At 36.5% G+C, this 21,969-nt stretch overlaps 1 protein-coding gene and 1 non-coding gene across 7 annotated transcripts in view; both read right to left on the bottom strand.

Annotated features, from left to right (window-relative positions):
• The window catches only part of LOC138694789 (adenomatous polyposis coli protein-like), a 531,541-nt gene that overhangs the window by 206,797 nt on the left and 302,775 nt on the right, over nt 1-21,969 (bottom strand). The gene's annotated exons all lie outside the window — the stretch shown is intronic.
• On the bottom strand, nt 20,348-20,419 carry TRNAN-GUU (transfer RNA asparagine (anticodon GUU)). Its single transcript has one exon. It is a non-coding gene; the product is annotated as a tRNA-Asn (tRNA).

Below are 21,969 nucleotides of genomic sequence, written 5' to 3'. Positions count from 1 at the left end.
ATGTTTACAATAACAAACCCTTTCAATTCCCAACATTTTTTATTAAATAATATTTTAAACTCAGTGTCAAAAACAATAAATCGACTTTTGAGAATTTTAAGTGTCTTTATTTTTGAAAGTATTCAAGGGACTGAAGTGATTTTCTATAATACTGTAGCTAGAGCATGCACAAATACACTAAAAATCATGAGTGTACTGTATGTTTTTTTTTTAGTTTTTTAGTTATTAGGGAAAAGGATCTTAAAAATGCAATTTTGCGGGAAATACACACTAAAAATCATGAGTATATGTTAGATAGTTTTTTTTAGTTATGTATTAGGGAAACCGATCTTAAAAATGTAATTTTGCGGGAAATAAGCAATAAATTCCCCAGGTTGCAACGTCTTGCCTTTTGAAACATTAGGTTTACTCGAAAATTATTGCAGATACGAATCTTTTTCTGCACAATATTCTAGAATAACTTGTGCATAAGCGAAAGAATAGTTTAAAATTTATTTTTTTAAAGGTCTTAAGCTACACATGCCCTTTTAAAATAAAATGAGGTAACGTTTCGTATGCAAGAAGGAACGACAGTAGCTGTAAGCTATTTGTTTAGAAAAATCGTATGATCCGATTGGAGGCAAAGGTTCACCTTGAAGATAATGTTTCAAACGCGCCTGAATATATTTTCTTAGAATTTGGAGTGTTGTAGATTCTTTCAAGAAAGTTCAAAAGCGAGCCGACCCTTTATGGCCACCGTTTCCTCTAGGCTCTTCCAGTAGTAATCGTGAAATTTAGATGCAAATTAATGTTAATCAGCGGAGCCCCGGCACCAACACCTCTCACCACTGAATAGCCTCTATAGAAGTGTATTATGCAGATATTTTACGAGCAGCCTATGCTTCTGTACTAAGCCCCGCGTATTATGATGGTCATGTTACTGGGGTGAAGTGATACCGAGCGAAGTGCGGGTGGACTAATCAATACTACAACAGGCGCCTCTATCTCTCTCCCAGCGCGACCAGATGACGGCCTGAAAAAGTGCGCCGCACAAAGGAAGTGCACCCGGATCAGCATGCCTCCGAGCTGCCGACACTTCATTCTCTTGGCCATAACCAAATAGTTTCTCTTTCCAGCTAACATCTTCCTATACCTCGCACGAAGTTTAGTGCATATGTTGTTGTCCGAAGACAGGTCTGAACCTCACAAGTGATACCAACATGGCACCACTCATGAGGCAACTAGGCCAGGAGATAATAGGTAGGGTGGCCAGTTCCTTTCCCCCTCCATTGCATACATAGCCAATTAGCTACATATTAGGCTACACTAATCAGACTTCAGATGCATATAAACAATACTTGCATATATGAGCCGTTCAGAGCAAAAGTGGTGTAAGTCAAAATTTGGTAATGAGGTTTAAAGTAAAAATTCTGTAAAATACAGCGCAAAGTAACAATTAATATGTCCTTCTTGCTATCCACTGACTACTAATAAGCTAATAAGCTTAGTTTAAATAACTTGAATATTAATTGCTACTTTGCGCTGTATTTTACAGAATGTTTACTTAAACCCGCATTACCCATTTTTGACTTACACCACTTCTGCTATGAACGGCTCATATATGAACGTAAACTAGATCAAGACACCAGCGTTTCATATCCGTTTTAAGTGTCGTGAAAGGGATATACAGGGAAACCTCTTAATTACAGATATAGACATTTAAATTAGGGAGAGTGGGGTAATATCGGACATCGGGTAGTATCGGACAGTGCGTTTTTTTCATCTACCACCATATGGTAGTACCTGAATGACATGGTTACGTTTCTCTATGCGACATCACAGAAACGTAACCATGTCAATCAGGTACTATCATCGTGTGGTAGATGAAAGAAACTCACTGTCCGATATTACCCGATGTCCAATACTACCCGACTCTCCCCTACGTTTGGTGAATGTAGAGTATCCAACGCCCACTGAATGAATATTTCACTTTTATCACTGCCAATGTTGCGCTATAATCGTATATGCAAGGTAGGCTATATCAAAAACCTAAACTAACCAAACTTAACCTGTCAAAGAAGCAACAAGTTATACTAAATATGTGTAAAATTGGCCTATGTCTCTATAGTGGGCGGGACATAAGTAACATTGACCTTACGTTTTATTTAACGACGCTCGCAACTGCTTAGGACCCTAGGTTATATCAGCGTCGCCTATGTGCCAGAATTTTGTTTCGCAGGAGTTCTTTTACATGTCAGTAAATTTAGTGACATGAGCCTATAGCATCTAAGCACACTTAAATGCCATCGACCTGGACCGGGATCGAACCCGCAACCTCGGGCACAGAACAGATATCGAAGGGACATAACAATCTCTCTCCATCTGGGAGATGTCCTTTATCGGCAGGGAGGTTGCATAATTTAACTGTAACTTTACGACAAACATATGTGCACCCTCACTCTTTAAATGAAACGCATTCATTTTACTATAAATACAGTAAATGTTTTGCAACTTTGAATTAAATGGGAGCAAAAAAAAAATAATAACATCATGGAATTTTATACTGGAGTACTATAGAGCAAGTTTATTTTACAGTATTCAACTCTCGAATAATGTACAGCATTTTATGACGAAGTTCCCTTAAAAAAGTCGGTCACGCTGGTTTGTCGAATACACTTAGCGGCAACTATTTTCTGCTCAAAAGCAGCCTGCAAGTGTTGTTTAAGTGAAGGGCGGCTTCAGCATCACTGCTTTTACTGTCTGGTAAGCTGATTCATAGTTTTATAGAATTCTGAGAGGTGAAATCGTTACCTTTTCCATCTTCACCCTCACTCTCACTACACTCATCGTTAGATGTAAGTCCAATAAATTTTCCTGAAAATCTCCACTGCTATCAATCAAGATGTATTCACTAACTTCAATGTTCTCATGTACTGCCTGGTTGAGAAGAGGATTATGATCGATTCCTGCACTTCTTCAGCGACTATCCGTTTTCCCATATTAGGCATCTGCATCATTCCGTCAACATTTCTCCATTTCGTCATCATTTCATAACATTTTCTGAACGTTAGTTGGCGACGCACGGAGGGGGCTGGCCTAGGAACGAGTGTGGTTGCCTGCTCGAAACCTGGATACGCAGCGAAACTCAGTGCAGTCAGCCGGTGAGAGTTGGGAATGAGCCTACCTTGAGGATTAGCGCAACAGATCTTGAAGGGCCGCAGTCGTAGAGCTCCCCTCCCGAAATTCCATTCAAGTCTTCTTCTTCCCTAATAAGGGTACTGACAACTACTGTAACGACTATATCACTTAGGCCATGCACCTCATGAACTACAAATCATTCCCGAAACAGCAATTGATGACCGGATAGTATTCGGAATAATACCACAGTCTAGTATATACAGTCACGAAGCTTGAGTTGTGGGGGTGCTAGGAACAATAGACTGTGCCAGTACTATTTCGCATTGTCTGTAATTAGCGATCCTAGTGGTTAGCAACTATATATGGATGCATATTTACTGCGTATTGAGCTTTGTGACTGTATATACTAGACTGTGGTAATAATGATTACGACAATAATAATAATAATAATAATAATAATAATAATAATAATAATAATAATAATAATAATAACAATAATAATAATAATAATAATAATAATAGCAGGAATAATTTTGGCAGCACTAATCATTGTAATAATAATAATAATAATAATAATAATAATAATAATAATAATAATAATAATATTAGGAATACGGCAGGCGCGCTTACCTGCTGATCCGCGGTTATGCTTGAGCGGGGGTTCCATACCCGATTGGGCTCATAACCTGGTTGGATTTTTCCGAAGTTTTCCCATTAACTCAACTGTAATTTATTTCACGGCAATAGTTGGTGGAGGAAAAATTATTTCAGTACCAGACGTTCACGTTAAAAGAGCAAACCTATGCTTCCATTCAGGTGCGGATACCGATAATGTCTTATGACGAAGAAATTACCTTCCTCACTATATAAAACGGACACAGGAGAACAATTTAGAGGAACACTGAGAATAATTCGATCACATAACGCGATAAGAGAAAACAGAACACCTTTTCTGACAAGATGTCTATCTCATTACAATGAATTGCATAGGCTACTAATAATGCATCTTTCAGATTTAGTTGCAGTTAGCCTATAATTCTGTAGTTTTTATAAACATCCAGGCTTCACTTGTATTAAACAACGCTATACAAAGAGAACTATTAGGTCTGACATATCTAATACACACAGAGAACTACAATGTCAAGTAAGTTCTTCAGACCGACTACGAAAGCGGCAAGGCGCCGAGAAAGAAACAGTATTATGTTGGTGTTATTAAAAGACAGAGGTCAATTTCAACAACGAAAACAACAATAACAATAGCAATGTTTTATAAAAATTACAATGAGCACATTCCCAAAAAATTGCCAATGTCTACATTAATGCGGCTAATTTAATGTAACTGCATTCAAGCTTCTCGCCGACGATAAACTCAACACCAATGGTACGAATTTGCAAATTGAGAAGATAAAGCGCTCGTATGTACTTGTCTTTTTTTTTTCTCGCAATTTGAAAACACTGTATATCGTATGCAACATCATTACAAAATAAAATAAAAGAAGATATATGAATAAAAATGATGAAGTCTGCACGCTAGTTTCTATGGAAATGAACTATGGATAATGAAACACAGAAGACAAATCAAGAGCACACGCTACCAAAATGCAATTCGTAAGCTGAACTACATGAATACAGAAAAGATAATAGGCATAAAATACATTGTAGTTTTAAGTAACAACATTTAACAATATGTCCGAAAATGGATTAATAGTGTACGCTTCTGTTCAAGGAGCAACGTTCCATATACCAATTCAGCTGACCCGTGTTCGATTTCGGAATCCACACCTGTGGAGTAACGGTTAGTTCGTCTGGCCGCGAAACCAGGTGGCCCGGGTTCGATTTCCGGTCGGGGTAAGTTACCTGGTTGAGGTTTTTTCCGGGGTTTTGCCTCAACCCGATATGAGCAAATGCTGGGTAACTTTCAGTGCTGGACCCCGTACTCATTTCACCGTCATTATCACCTTCATCTCATTCAGATGCTAAATAACCTAAGCTGTTGATAAAGCGTCATAAAAGTAACTTACTACGTCGATTTCGGATGGGGAAATTGGAATTCATCTCCCTTCCAGAGGGATTAAGCATATGTGTGTTCCTTGTTTTGTATATTTGTGTGTTGTATTAATGATGAATGTCCTTGCGTCATAATGACCACATACCCAGGAAGTTCCGCTACTTGTAAATGTCTCTTTTCGGATTAAGCGCACACCAAACCGTAAAGGACACATTGTTTTAAGTCGGAGCAGAACCATAATGGGCCAAGCGCCATTTACTAAAACCGTAGAAAACAAGGGTTAAAAGGAACTTCCTATCATAATTCAATGGAAACATATAGCAAGTAACATACAGTAGGCCTATACACATTAAAACTAAATGATATATCAATCTTCATTAAACTATGGTATTCACTTAACTTTAACCCTTGCTTTCTCCGTTTTTAATAAATGGCGCTTGGCCCATTATGGCTTTGAGTCCTTCAATTCTCCAATAAAGGTCCATCAATTCTTTATTGAAATGTATTATATTTCACCTACATCAAACCCGGATAATTTAAGTAGCAAATACTGAATGTCAAAAAAATTCGCTTAACAGTTTAGCAAAAAGCTCTCTACAAACCATTTCTTCATTACGAGGAACGCCCAAAATTCTTGTTGTTCAATGGGAACCGGAGCTCCGTGGGAAAACCGCTATGTTACCTGGACCACGGCTTGCCCAACACAAGTTAATTGCAGGGGATTATTCTTTGAGATATTTCAAACAAAAAAGTCTGACCACTCAACCACCGCAAGGGACTTTTGTAGCATTTACTCGTGTAAGTTACAAACTTTCAAAGAGTTGTTATGAATGTGATTATGTGTAAGATGCTCGTGTTAGTCCTGCCCTATACTCTATTCTCAGAATTGTGAAGATCATAAACGAACATTAGACATCAATGAATCAATCAATCAATACATACATAAATGGATCAATGAATCGATGTACGAATAGATCAATGGGTCGATGGATGGATGAATGGATGATGGATGAATCGATGGAATATTGATTGATTGAACTGAGAGAGAAAGAATTATCAAATAAATGGTAGGGCTACACTATGATAAACGCGTCCTTGCAAGAGCCCTTGTAGCTCCTGCATGGTTCAATGTGGTCTGCCTTTTCCGTCCACCCACAAAGAATGAGAAACAACTCGAATATTCGATAACCGACCCCTGAGACATTCCGCGAGATGGGAGAGCTTTGCATACTGACTATAGCGCCAGGCGTTCAACAGCAATATATAATTTCTATCTTTCGTAACCGGCTGTACACGACTCTAGTGTCTACTATGAACTGTGTGTTATATTATTGTTGGAGTACCGGTACTTGTAATAAATTTCCCATATTCCCTTCCAATAGTAACCAGTATGAATTAAAGAGGTCTAATACCGAATGTCTGTATTTGGCGTACATGTCTAGCTGCTGAGAACTGAAGGACCTCCAGAGATCTGTTTCAAGCACGTGTAATAAAAAACACTACTCAAATGCAGATTTTACGTTATTTTTGAAGCTGCTTTTTGTGCCTTGCAGTTGGTATTGGCAGCTAATGCTTTATATTTAACCTTTCGTTTGCAGTATTGCAGTAAGTTACCTATTGTTTTCGACTTTTGAAGGGGCAAGTTTCCACTGCAAGGGAAAGCACATAATGACGATGAAATAATGGACTGATATTGTAGTGTATAGAGTGAAATTAATTACATAAATCTAATGTAGGAAAATAAGTTTGGGAAGACTTATAAAATGATAAACACAATAAACTGAAAAATGGTGCATATGTAAACAGTCTCAACACCCACAACATATAGTATAATAATAATAATAATAATAATAATAATAATAATTATTATTATTATTATTATAATGATAATAGCCTAATTTGGCTTTATAGTTGTGAGGTTCACATTACCTGGATGAATTATAGGTCTATATATATATATATATATATATATATATATATATATATATATATATATATCATAATTTGCCTTTATAAGCTATGATTAATTTCTGCATCTATTTTGCCATTATAGTTTATAATATTATGCCTAAATATTCAAAGTTCTCAACTTGTTCCATGATTTTCCAATCCCATTCGAACACCACCGCCACCGCCGCCCCCACCATCACCAACACCACCACCGCCGCCGCCACTTCAGACTGAACCCGATATTTTTCAGTCCGTGGCCTATTGTTCTAACATTGAGCTATGCGGCCACCATGAAATGAAATAATTAGTAGGCCTACATTATTATGATTATTATTATTATTATTATTATTATTATTATTATTATTATTTCTTCGCCATACTCTACGTTCTCCTTTATATCGACTTACAATCCAATAATATATTGGAAGCTATTTTTTTTTTTTACTAATATTAGAGAAGAACACTTTGCTGGCTTCCCTGGCCGTGTGGCCGTCACGGCATATGGCCAGCATTGAGACAGCACAGAACAACGCATGGCAAGAGACAATTACACCACAGTCTACTATATACAGTCACGAAGCTTGAGTTTTGAGGGTGCTAGAAACAATAGACTGTGACGGTACTATTTTGCATTGCCTGTAATGAGGCGATATTAGCGACCCTAGGGTGGTGAGCAACTATCTAATGTTTGCATATTTACTACGTATTGAGCTTCGCGACTGTATATACTAGACTGTGATTATACCTCGTGACGATAAATTTCTTACGTTCTCCATGCCAGGAATCGAACCTCGGACAGCTTGAATGGAAAGCTCACTTCAAGATTAAGTCCCGTAGAGTAGTAGCAGTAGTAGTAGTAGTAGTAGTAATAGTAGTAGTAGTAGTAGTAGTAGTAGTAGTAACAGGAGCAGTAGTAGCGTAAGAGGAATGATACTGGGAACACTATTTTCAGCAATAATAATAATAATAATAATAATAATAATAATAATAATAATAATAACTTAAATAAGTTAGATGAAATCAACCATCAGCTAAACTCACGTTGCTAACGCGAAATATATATCTACAGTAAACAGCAAACTGGATGAATGACAGATACTGAACATTAGCTGGTAATGTTCAAGTAACTCTCAAATAAATCACTCATTCGTTTAATAAATACGCCTCTTTACGTCATAATAAATCTGTTTTACGCACCTGTTACTCAGAAAATCGGTCCGATACGAATCGGTTGTCAGCGTCCCAACCACACAAAGTGACTTTGAAGCTTTCACTGCAATGTCCACAGCGGTTCTGCGGTTCCCTCCAACAGCGAAGGTAGTGAAACATGAAGCTCGCCGGTCCCCTCCTTTCAGGTTGTGAACCCTTGGAACTTCACGTCCGTGCACCTCTGCGTAATGCTTAGTCACTCACCGGCTACCCTCACACTCAAGCGCACCTACTCGAGTCACTGGACGAAACCATGGGAATTACGCGAAACACACGGATTCCATGCATCCGTCCACTTTAAATTACATAGATGCAAGAAATGTGAGGCCTAGAAGTGTCTGAGATAATTTAAGTGCTTACGTCTTGAATCGATTTTTTTCTTTTTAAGAAACCGAATCATCGCATTACTAAAATGTTCCACCAACGTGTTACCTGGACATCATAGACACTATTCAGTCCCTAGGAATAATGGAACAGTGATGGAAGAGCAACAATATGTAACAACGAAAGCACTAAGAACAGATTTATCTCAAACTTTCTTCGTACATCATGGATCCTTTGAGGAGACAATCTCTGCTGAAAAGACTACACCTGAAGTTTGGTGGTGATGGTGATAGAAGTGAAGTTGTTAGTGGCGGTAGTAGGAATGAAGTTGGTAGTGGTGGGGATGGAAATGAAGTTGGTAATACTAACGATGGTAGTGAATTTTTTAGTGGTGATGGTAAAAGTGAATGTGGTCATAGAAGTGAACCTGGGAGTTATGGTGAAACAGATGAAGTTCGCAGTGATGGTGATGAGAGAGAAGTTTATAGTGGTGGTGGCGATGGAAGTAAAGTCGGAAGTGCAGTTGGGAGTGATAGTGATGTAAGTGAAGCTGGTGGTAGTAGTCGTGATGGAAGTGGAGTTGGTATGTAGGTGAGAAAGAGAAGTAGATAGTGTTGGTAATTTAAGTGAAGTTGGTAGTGGTGGTGATGGAAATGAAGTTGGCAGTGGTGGTGAAAGAAGTGGAGATGATAAGTTAGGAGTAATGGTGGTGGAGGTGAAGTTGGAAGTAGTAGTGGTGGGAGTGAAATCGGCAGTGGTGAGATAAGTTAAGTTGGCAGTGATAGTGGTGGAAATGAAGTTGGCAGTGATGATGGCAGTGGTAGTGAAGGAAGCGAAGTTGGCAATGATGGTGATGGCAGTGAAGTTGATAGTGATACATATGGAAGTGAAATTGGTAGTGATTGTGATGTAAGTGAAGTTGTTAGTGGAAGTTATGGAAGTGAAATTGGCAGTGGTGGTGAAAGAAGTGGAGATGATAAGTTGGGAGTAATGGTGGTGGAGGTGAAGTTGGAAGTAGTAGTGGTGGGAGTGAAATCAGCAGTGGTGAGGTAAGTAAAGTTGGCAGTGATAGTGGTAGAAAATGAAGTTTGCAGTGATGATGGCAGTGGTAGTGAAGGAAGTGAAGTTGGCAATGACGGTGATGGAACTGAAATTGATAGTGATAAGATGGAAGTTAAGTTGGTAGTGGTGGTGATCACTGGCGTCATGTGAACTTAAATGCTGCTCTGAAGAGACATGGTTTAATCATTCTTTAGAAGTGAATTGCGAACGACATTACTACAGAACGACCTGCGCACGAGAATATTTTACACCTAGCATACCCAGAATTTAGATCCCGATTGGGGATGATCTAATGAAAGTGAAGTTCGTTGTGGTGGTGATGGAAGTGAAGTTGGTAGTGATGCTAATGAAAGTGAAGTTGGAAGTGAAGAAGACATTCTGGTGGTAGTGAAGTAGAAGCTGAAAATGGTAGTGACGAAGATGAAAGTGGTTGTGGTAGTAGTAATGTAGGAAATGAAGTTGGAATAATGATGATGGTGAAGGTGGTGGGGATAAAGGTGGCGGTGAGAGAAGAGAGGGTGAAGATGTTAGTTCTAGATGGTGATGTTTGCGATGATCACGATCATGGTGGTGGCAGCGGTTATGGGTGGTGGTGATGATGGAAGTTGATGATGGTAATGTTAGATGTGGCATTGATGGTGGCATAAATGGTGGTGGTATTGTTCTACTGGAGATAACTAAGATAATGTTAATAGTCTATAATAAAATACTCTGACAGGAGAACCGAACTACTTAAAAAAACGTAACTTGTTTTCTCTATCCAATTATCACACGATATTCTTGAAGTTTTAACCCGACAGTGTTATCAAGACTTCCGATGATTATGTTATTTCTGAAAGAGAAGCGTGTGGGGTCAATCGTCCGACATTTTAAATCTGAAAAGACACTTAATATATTTCCACAATGAAATGCGAATAAATACTGATTACATAGAAAAAAAAGGATCGGAGAAGAGCGATGAACAATTTCTACAGAACAGAGTTTCGCCGATAACAGTGTCCACATAATGCCCATTCCAATAATGACTATCTAATGCAATTGTTACACGACAATAATATTCTATATCAACGTACATAATCGAGATATGATTACCTTTGAGAATACAGTGAAAATGAGTTGGAAAGCGGGGGAGAGAGAAAACCCACAGAACAATGGATTCCAAAATGAGTTTTAATCGGGTTTGCCGCACGAAGTGCACAGAGCGCAAAAAAATCTACTGTAAACTTTGACCTTTCATGTTTTTGTAAGGTTAGCAAAAGGAAAAATATCATCCGCACAAAATATTAAAAGGGTACGTGGTAGAAATGTCAACTGGATCAGTAAAGGAGGGAAATGGAGTACTGACATGAAGATGTTGACAGAGGGGACGCTGGATCAGAATGAGCAGGGGAGACGAAGAAAGAGACCAATTTCTTGGTAGCACTTCCTTTAAAACTACGTTCATAGGAGAAAGGAGATTCCAGGGGGACTGCTACAGGATGACCCGTCATCCACTACATGTCGAGCGACTTTTATACTTTCGTCCTCTTTTCCAGGGACTTGAAACTCTCTCACGTTTAAATGGCAGGATGAAGACGAAAATCCTTATTTGAGTTGCTAAGAGTAGGCCTACTGAAATTAGTTTTGCCTACAATTCTAAATCGAATAGGTCAAAATGAATTCTTTAAAGAGTGCGATAAAACAATTAGACGATTTAAAATTATCTTCTATAATAAGAATGCTGATAGTTTCTCGATAATTTAATTGAGCTTAACGAATTTATGTTGTCATATTTTTTTTTCGAATAATTATTTATTAACCATTTTTTTGTTCATTGAGGAGCCCAATCTAGGCTGCCTCAATTCAGTGTCATGTATTGTATTTATATTTTATTATGAAATGATCTGTATAGCGCTAAATGCGCTGATCGATCAACAAATTATATATAAAAAAAATTTTCGAGACCGAAGGTAGAGAAAAAATTATCTTATGACAACATACATGAGTTTAGAAGCTCAATTAAATTATCACGAGAAAACATCAAGCACGAATTGTATTCAGTGAAATAATTCCGTGCGAGAAATATGCTATTTTAATTGCAATTTTTATAATATAATCATGATATTCATGTTCATGGCAGTGACTTGCCTCTTTCATCTTTGCAAAAAACACATATTTTATTACGTTTATTGCAAGGAGAATGCGGGTATCTGAAATTTAATTTATTTAAAAACAACTGAACATTTCAAGTTATAGCAACATAATGAACCGCCATTAAATCAATAACAGAATGTATGTTTTCTCTACTGTAATTGAATGAACCAGAGATGGTAGGAATAAAACAAATGAATTATAGAAGAAAACTAAACATTTGAAGTTGTACACATATGCATGAGTATAGGTTTTTAACATTAAACTTATGGTTACAGGCCTAATAATTTTATTAACTCTTTTTCCATCAACTCTTATTTGTAATAATTAATGGTACACTTGTTACAATTAGTAACTGTTCCATATTGAGAGTTAGATGTTAGCGTTTGATTGCTGGTATTATTGCTGATGATGGTAAAAAAAATGAACGTAGGATAAACAAATGAACGTAAGAAAAAAATATCGGTTATTTATTTTAGAGTACCATGCTATGTACTATCAGTATAATCAGATTCAAATAGGTCAATCGAGTGTCAAAGAGCTGGTTGATTGGCTGTATGGTGCTCGCTTGGAATTATCTAAATAATATCCCATTGTTGGTTGCGTAGTAAGTAATTAGTAGTTATATAAATGAAAACCACAAATGAAAGCGTTTTTATTGTGCTATCACTTTTTAACGTAACGTCTTAACAAACTCAAGTCCCTATCGTGGCTGAGTGGTCCAGACCACTGCTGAAAGAATTCTGCACTATACTCAGTCATTGTGCATTACTAAAATGGAGTACATATTTTGTGCACGAGGAACCGATTCTTAGCCGAAGCGGTATCGTAACACGTGAGAATGGGTTAAGAATGAGAAAGTTGTTTCAATGGTGCAACAAAGTGAAACAAATCACGTATATAATACTTAGTTTTAATACTCTAAAACAATGGAATTACTTATTCTGTAGATACTTTAATTTAATTTTGAATATCTCAACTTATTAATGTCATTACACTTTAAAAAGAAAACAAAGTAGAGAAATGCTTCTTCGAAAAAGAAATTAAAATAAGATAAAAACAAGTCCATTTTTCTAGACGAATGACCTATAGTGAGTTCCAAATATTCTTCCTAGTATTCTCTTTCAAAAAATTCCCAACATGTTTTAATAATTTTTGTCACCAGACCATGTTTTTTCACAGCTATATAATAGGACAGCTAGTCAACCGCTGTGGAATAACGTTTATATGCCTGATCGTGAAACGAGCGGGCCCGGGTTCAAATCCTGATTGGGACAAGTTATCTGGTTGAGGTTTTTTTCTGGGATTTTCTCTCAACCCATTAAGAGCAAATGCTGGTAACTTTCTGCGCCGGACCCTGGACTCATTTCGCCGGCATTATCACCTTCATATCACTCAGACGCTAGACAACCAGAGCAATTGATAAATTTCACAAAATAACAAATTAAAAAATTAGAACAGGTTTTAGTAATATTTTTAATTGGACAACATAGAAGGCCTAGTTTCAATATGTTCTATTATGAGATTTTTTAAAAATCTAAAGTAGCATCTATTAGCGCTTTCAATCTTTGATGCACTCCTACTTTTAAATTATTTGCCCATCATATTGCCCTAAATATTTACAATGCGTTACTGTTTCCAATTTGTAATTATTTACTTCAAAACATGTAGTATTTTTGTTATGTAAAGTAGCTTCCACACTTTCTTTTTCTTCTGATTTGTGCTTAGTGCTATGTATCGGATGCGAAGTTACGAAGTGTTATTCCCACCTTGTATGGTTCAACGCGTCATTGAACCTTTTGAAAGTGTGTGGATGCCGGCGGCTTACACACACGATAGCGGAAGTAGCTATAAATAACTGGATTTGTTACAATTTTTTTTATCAAGGATGGTGATGGCACTTCTTTTACAGACTTCGATTCCACTTCACTCAAAAATACTTCTCGATTGGACACAACAGCTCTGGTGGAAATAAGTAGAGATTCTGTTATCACTGCATTCATATTATATGAATATCTTACTTTTAATCAAGGGAGCAACAATTTGGAGCACAATTGAAGCGTGCTCTTGAACAAGAACTTTACAAAAACTTGAATTTGAGATACAATACTTAAGATCTGGAAAAACAATTTACGCAGAACGACTGTTAAATGTTTCTAGAGGGCACTGTGTTTGTTGGAGGGAAATAATATTTTGTCAGGAGGAGACGTATTGTTAAGGATTCAATAAACACTGGAAACGGGAAAGCGACATAACGTTGTTATTCCAGGGAACGCCTCAGTTATTCAATTCTATACACGTCTCTTCCTAAAAAGAAAAAAAAAAAAAAAAAAAAAACTCAAGTCTTTTCCATTGCATTTATTTAAAAAAAGATGGAAGTTCATTTATTCTGTATCTCTTAAAATTCTGGTGGTCCTTTCTATAGCTATCACTTTATAAAAAAATTGAAAATTCATTTCGTCTACACCTCTTAACAATTCTGAAACTATTTTCTTATCTCTTTATTAAAAAAAACTGTAAATCCTTTTCATTTCTATCTCTAAAAAATTCTTGAAGTTCTTTCTACTATAACTCAATTTTAAAAATTGGAGGCTTATTTCATTTGTACAAAGTACTTAAAAATAGTTGTTAATAATCAATGCATGGAACAAGTCAGTCATTTTAGCTACCTTGGGAATGATATCAGTTTTGATAAGGACTATGATATAGATTTTAAATAAACTATATAAGTTTCAGATGATCTGTGGCGAAAAAAAACAAGCAGAGAGACAAAATTGAAGTTTTATAAAGTTATGGCTGCGCCAATATATTAACTTATGGAAGCGAACTGTGGACAACGACAAAAAACAAGAGAGTAGAATACAGGCGTCAGAAATTAACTTTTTCTTCGACAAGTTAAAGTTTGTACAAGATTAGATCGTATGATGATATACGATATGAATTAAACATCTATAGTATGAATGACAAAATAAATGATTATAAACAAAAGTGGAAAGAACATCTAGAGAGGATGCCAGAAGCGAGGTTGCCAAAGCAAATATGGAAATATCGACCTATGGGAAGGAGATCTATCGGTAGACTCAGAAGGATATGGATGGAGGAACTTTGAAGGCGGATCAGGCATATAGCCTAATCCATGAAGTGAAGAAGACAAACTTACTTACTTACTGGCTTTTAAGGAACCCGGAGGTTCATTGCCGCCCTCACATCAGCCCGCCATTGGTCCCTATCTTGAGCAAGATTAATCCAGTCTCTATCATCATATCCCACCTCCCTCAAATCCACTTTAATATTAACTTCCCATCTCTGTCTCGGCCTCCCCAAAGTCTTTTTCCCTCAGGCCTTCCAACTAACACTCTATATGCATTTTTAGATTCGCCCATACGTGCTACATGCCCTGCCCATCTCAAACGTCTCGATTTAATGTTCCTAATTATGTCAGGTGAAGAATACAATGCGTGCAGTTCTGTGTTATGTAACTGAAGAAGACAAACTACATTTTAAAATGAAAAAAAAAGTGCTTTCTATTTTTATTTCGTAAAAAACTACTAGTCCGTTTCATTTTGTTTACAATAAAGTGCAAGTCCTCTTTACTTGTACCTCTTAAAGTCTTGTCCATTTCTTATACTATAAAAAAATTGCAAGTTATTTTCATCTGTACCGATTGAAAATTCTGCAAGTCCGTTCATTTGTATCTCTTAAAAAACCTGTTATGTGCTTCCCTTTTGCATCTCTTTATAAAAAATACTAGTCCTTTTCATTTGTATCTCTTAAAAGTTTTGGAAGTCGTACCTCTTAAAAATTAAAATGCATTTTCTAATTTTATCAATTTAAAAACAAAATCAAGTACTTTTCAATAATTCTAACTAATAAAATTCGGGAAGTACTTTCCATTTGTACTTCTTTCCCCCCAAAAAATCCTCACACGACATGTTCCTTATTCCTCTTTATTCTAAACCAGGCCTGCACCGTGGAGGGAGTAAGAATATGGAGTTGGCGCTATAGGCGAATATTGACGAGGGGAAGCGTGCCAGGTGACGGAAGGGGGGAAGAGGTGCGGGAAGCCATACTACACGCCACTTCGCTATGCGATTAAATACACAGAAACTGTTTTTAAAAGGAAATCAGGTTGTAATAACACACAAACTTTATTTAATGTCAGGTTTTCATAATTCACAAACTTCATTTAAGAAGACATAGTGAAAGAAACGAAATTATTTGAATGTTTTAAAGAAAAAAATTCCGTTCTTTACATAATCATGGTACACTACACCCGTGTCTGTTACATCTATATGACAAATTAATTATATTTCAGTATTTTAAAATTATAAGCATATGAAATTACAACAATAATAAATTATAGTAGTGTGCACGGATATCGGTTTCTTAATTAAAATGTATAACTGATTGAAGTTTAAATCAATGATATAATATTTTATTGCAGTATGTTTAAGAAAGATTCAACGTAACATAGGCACATTGGTTGAAACTATGAATTAGGTCTACAGTAAAATTTCATTTATAAATTTCTCACTTATAGGCTACTTTTTTCTTAAGTCCCCGCAAAATTCCAATATCTTCCATGTTAATTGAAGAGTCCACTGCAAGAATGATTGATGTCATTTGGAATACACTTTGCAGGAGAAGCAAATGAAAGTTTGAAATGCTTAGCGCTCAAAGCTTAACTGTGATTTTCCGATCATTACTGGACAATGACTATCAGTGTTAATGCCATATAACTCTGTATGTACATTCTATATGTCTTAAGCTATGCATTGACAGTCTTGGTTCATTTTCGACAAGAAAGTGACATCCATCATTCTTGCAGTGGACTCTTCAATTTATTTCAGTTATTCATTTTTCTCACACGATCGAATTTTATACCCAAGAGGTACAAAACATTCATTTATACGCTCTAATTAAATTTTTCTCAAATTTAGGTTTGCCGTGAAAATGTAAGAACTCGAAAGTACCGTATTTACCCCTTTGAATATAATATACGCGCCAATTTTTTATCGTAAAATAGCTTACAGAAAAAAACTGGCGAATACAATACACACCTGTGCTAAAAACCACTCAGGTTTAAAATTACATCAAGACAGGTTAAATAAAGGCACTCTAGCTGTACATCACATTCACCCTCATTTGCAATATCAGAACTCGAACTTCTGGTCAACAGGGGTGTCAGAACATTTACTGACAATAACTGTCATGCTACTCTATCGTCTGTAAGTTAATTATTTGTAAATCTTTTGGCTTAATTAAAGACGTGCCGTTTCTGTCAGCTGTTTCCCACCATATCCCGTAACATAAATAGAGCGTTAATTTTAATTTCTTAAATCCTGAGTGTTTGAGTACGAATTAATACGCATCCCAGTTTTCAAGACAACATTTTGTAAAAACAAATGTGCGTAACCTATTATAATCACGCAATACGGTTTAATGTGTGTTCATTGTTAAGATGTGGCCGGTTTTGAAATTCTTGGAAATTCGAAGCTGCCCATTCTTGTCTCCGCACGTGGTAGCTAAGTAGCTTCAGTAAATCGGTTATGCGCCAGTAGGAGAATCAATTCCGAGAGGGACGAGAGTAGGGCTATGTGCAGAGGGAAGAAATAGAACATTTTAAACAATGAGAATCGAAGTCCAAAGCTGTGACCGTACTGAATACAACTATCCTAACATCCCTGCAAACTGAAAATATTTTGACAATTGACTCAACCTGATATGACGAGAAGGTTGCTGATTGGTTTTTGAACTCCAATGACTGGAAGAAAGAGAAAATTTGTTTGTAACTAGTTTTTTTTTTTTTTTTTTTTTTAAATAACCACATGTTGTTAACTATTAATGCTATTTCAGATGTAATTAAATGCCATTTCAGTTATGTTTCTTTCTTCAGACTGCTGCAGCCAAAAGCAGCACAAAAGCTCATCTTGTTTGTAAATAACACGCTTATACATTAATATAATTGGTATGAATATTTGACATTCTAATAATTATGATGATTTATTATGATGATTTATTTAACCTGGCAGAGATAAGGCCATACGGCCTTCTCTAACACTCAACCAGGAGTAAAGACTGCGTTACAAAAACACTACAAATTTACAAATTACACTACAATTTTACACACAAAATTGAATAAGATAATAATAATAATAAAAAATAAACAACAAATAAGAAGAAATCGGACATAATATATAACATACAAAGAAAGAAAGAAAAAAGCATAATAATATGTGAACAGCAGGTCAAAATAAATGAGGCATACAAAAAAAGACAATTATTCATAATAATAATAATAATAATAATAATAATAATAATAATAATAATAATAATAAGAATAGTAATAATGATGATGATGATAATAATAATAATAATAATAATAATAATAATAATAATAATAATAATAGTACACACTGGATATATAAGTATTATCTCTGTAAAGTATTTAAATACACGTTCTCCTCCTTCTGTGCAATGCAAGCACGGCGTGTAGTGGGAGGGGATCCTAGCAGACGGCTTTCCAGAAAACTGGCCGCAAGCTGGCAGGCTAAGGCTGACTCCATATTCTTACTCCCTCCACGGCCTACACAAACAGCGCTCAACGAGCGCGCGCGCTCCTTCGGAGAGGGAGAGCCGAGTTTACCGCTCGCCGAAACGGAGAGGAAGATACGTCAGAATGACAGACTTGCTATAGATAGATAGAGGAGAGAGAAACGACCACTCAGTTATCTAGTGGAGTGCAGTGTGTAGGCCTATTCTCAGTAACTGTTTCACGTTCCTTACCTACTGCTACAGTACGAGTACAGTATGGAGGAATCTAAAAGACGGAACATAACATCTAACATTTAACGATTTACAGCTCGAACTTATTGATCTTCAATGTGATCTAAGGGCTAAAGATCGTTTGAATAATAATACTACTTGCCTGGTTGAGATTTACAAGGCTAAACATTAGCAATAATATCCACGACTACACAGGCTGGCTGTGAAAATGATTGCTATGTTTGGCTCAACATTTATGTTTGTGAGCAACTGTTTTCTATAATCAACTTTAATAAAGGCAGACATCGAACATCTGTAACTGATGTTTCATTACGATCAGTAGGCTACTGTTCCTTTCAGCTGCCAACAGCATACAACCTCGTTTTGATGTACTGATAAATAAAAATATAACAAAATGATATTGTATATTTAAGTAGCTATAGAATTTATATTATTTCTGTAAAAAAATATTACTTTATTAATTAATAATAGTTCAAGATAGTTTTGCAAACACTGAACGGGAATTCATTTCATAAGAACTCGTAATAGCACTTCCTTTTGTGTATATTTTGTACGAGATCCACCCCTTCTCCCAGTCCACCCTTATACAGAGCGCAGCTAATATCTGCTCATGAGCTGTGAGCCGGCTCGGAGGTCGCAAACCTTGTGCAGGCCTGTTCTAAACTAACTCGACTCAGAAAACGCTACATTCCAAACGCACATATCCACAATTTATCGGAGATTATAGAGTTCACCGTACTGCATATCCACATGTGTAATGAACATGAAACCAAATCTGTGCACGAATCAAGTTCACAAACCAAATTCACAGGACCTCGTTCCTATGGCACGGGACCAGTACTGAGTTACGCCACATGTGAATGTTTGTGTTCGGTTAAGAATAAAAAAAAATACATCTAAGAGAGTAAGAATGAAAGACCTTCGTAAAGCTTCATGCTAACAAAATAATACTTGGATATTAAATTCCATCGATGTCCTTCGATTTCCCATTGCTAGTCTCCTATAGCAAAGCATGGTCCATTCCCAAGACTGCTTTCTCTCTTGACCTCATGTAGGCTTGCGTCAATTCTTTCATGATCAATTTTCCTTTTTTTTTTTCCCAGGTGGAACCTATGCAACACTTTTTGCGGCAGATTATAGGCATTCACAGTTTGAACATAACCAAACAAAACATTTCAGTTGTAATATGCGGATAGCGTCGATGATGGCGTTTGTCACTTTCATTTTTCCACTTTTTGTTTCACTCCTGGCACGAACTTTCTGGATATTCTATGGAATTAAATTCGAATAACATTTTACCACCACATAAATTGTTAACATTCATAACACAATAACTGAAATAATAAATATATTTAAATCCTATAAAATCGGGGCGTAAAAACAGATGATAAAATTTAATAACAATAATGCACAATGTGCAACAAGAACGTACTTTATAAATTAATTAAACAACTTTCACGGTAAATAGAAATAATAAAAATAAATTAATTTATAACATACACAAATTAAAACTTATTTTCAAGTACAGTAACCAAATCACTAAAATAATTTACAAACTTCAGTCTTTATTGAACTAGGTCGTACGAAAAATTTTTTCAATGTATATTAAATATATAACTACAGAGATTAGCTTCTATAGAACAATCATTCTAACTTAGGAGAACATAAAAATGTCTTCTCAAACTAATATCTATCTGCAAATCAAGATTTCAGGTATAACTCCCTGTAAAGTTGATTTGAATAATTTCGAGGGAAAAATTGTTCCGGAGCCGGGAATCGAACCCGGGACCTTTGGTTTAACGTACCAACGCTCTACCACTGAGCTACCCGGGAACTCTAATCGACACCGATCCAATTCTTCCCTCTATATCCACAGACCTCAAAGTGGGCTGACAACCGTCAAGCAACCAACTTCGCGTGCACACTAACTCCGTGTGACTTAAATTATGGTTTTCTGTTAACGAACAGTGACGTTTATTATGCAAATCAAGGTATCGAACCCGGGACCATTGATTTAAACCAAACATCCCGGGTTCGATACCCGGCTCCGGAACAATTTTTCCCTCGAAATTATTCAAATCAACTTTACAGGGAGTTATACCTAAAATCTTGATTTGCATAATACACGTCACTGTTCGTTAACAGAAAACCACAATTTAAGTCACACGGAGTTAGTGTGCACTCGAAGTTGGTTGCTTGACGGTTGTCAGCCCACTTTGAGGTCTGTGGATATAGAGGGAAGAATTGGATCGGTGTCGGTTAGAGTTCCCGGGTAGCTCAGTGGTAGAGCGTTGGTACGTTAAACCAAAGGTCCCGGGTTCGATACCCGGCTCCGGAACAATTTTTCCCTCGAAATTATTTAATATCTATCTTTCCGTTAGTGTCAACATAAATCCAAAGTTGTCAGTATTGTACAGAGCGTTCGGCTGGAAACAGGTTTCGCTCAGGTAAATGCCGTTGGTCTTTTATTGTTATAGATCTAACATGACTGCCGAAGAAACAGTGTGTACAGATAACACACGCAGAAGAATATGTCAAAGTCAGAGCATTAGTATACAACTAACTTCCATTCCGTACATTTCAGTTTAGTTCGCTGCAATGTAGTAAACATCAGAAAAGCGAATCTTCATTTATGATACGTATACAGGATGTTTCAAAAGTGATAGGCAGAAATTTAGGGATGAGAAATAAAAAGAGAAGCAAAATAATTGCAGTAACATGGGTCCGAAAATTAACCGTTTACGAGATGATGACTTTTTTGCTGGTTGGGGCCGCCAGTGAACCGAGCGCCTGGATAGTGGATACGGTAAAGCGGCAACATTCATGCTTCTTTGATCTAAATGAGGGGTTGGAAAGCAATGGTGGATTGTTAATGTTTAGGTGAGGGGTTTGGACTTTTTCCATTGCTGGTTGTCACAATCAAAAAATTAAGACACAACGTTCGTACTCTCCGAACCCCATTTCCTTCTAAGTGTGACACAATATCTAAACAAGTGAACGGTGGATACGTAGAGGAGGATCTGTACCTAGATCACCTGAAGAATTTCAGCATTGTAGATGTCTTCCAGCAAATGAAGAATAACCCAAGATTGCTCGAGCGCATTCGAAGGTCTTTGCGAAGAAGACAAGACAGATGCATTCAAGTGCATGGTCAGCATTTTAAACAACTGCTGTAAAATTCTTCAATTAACATGTTCATACTGTACTGTACCTTGTTTATCCACAAACTTTACTGTTGCTCAAACAATAAAGTTTCTTTTGTGCATGTTCAATCACATTTCTTTGATACTGAAGCCAAAATTATGAATTTTACTCTCTAGTGATCGATAAATGAAATAAAATTTGTAACAGCCTTTGTTAGAATAAGTACTTAATATTCAGCG

This window comes from Periplaneta americana, chromosome 2, assembly GCF_040183065.1.
Source record: "Periplaneta americana isolate PAMFEO1 chromosome 2, P.americana_PAMFEO1_priV1, whole genome shotgun sequence".
Classification (NCBI taxonomy): Eukaryota; Metazoa; Arthropoda; class Insecta; order Blattodea; family Blattidae; genus Periplaneta; species Periplaneta americana.
The sequence above is the reverse complement of the archived record's forward strand: the minus strand, read 5'-3'. Positions and strand labels throughout refer to the sequence as shown.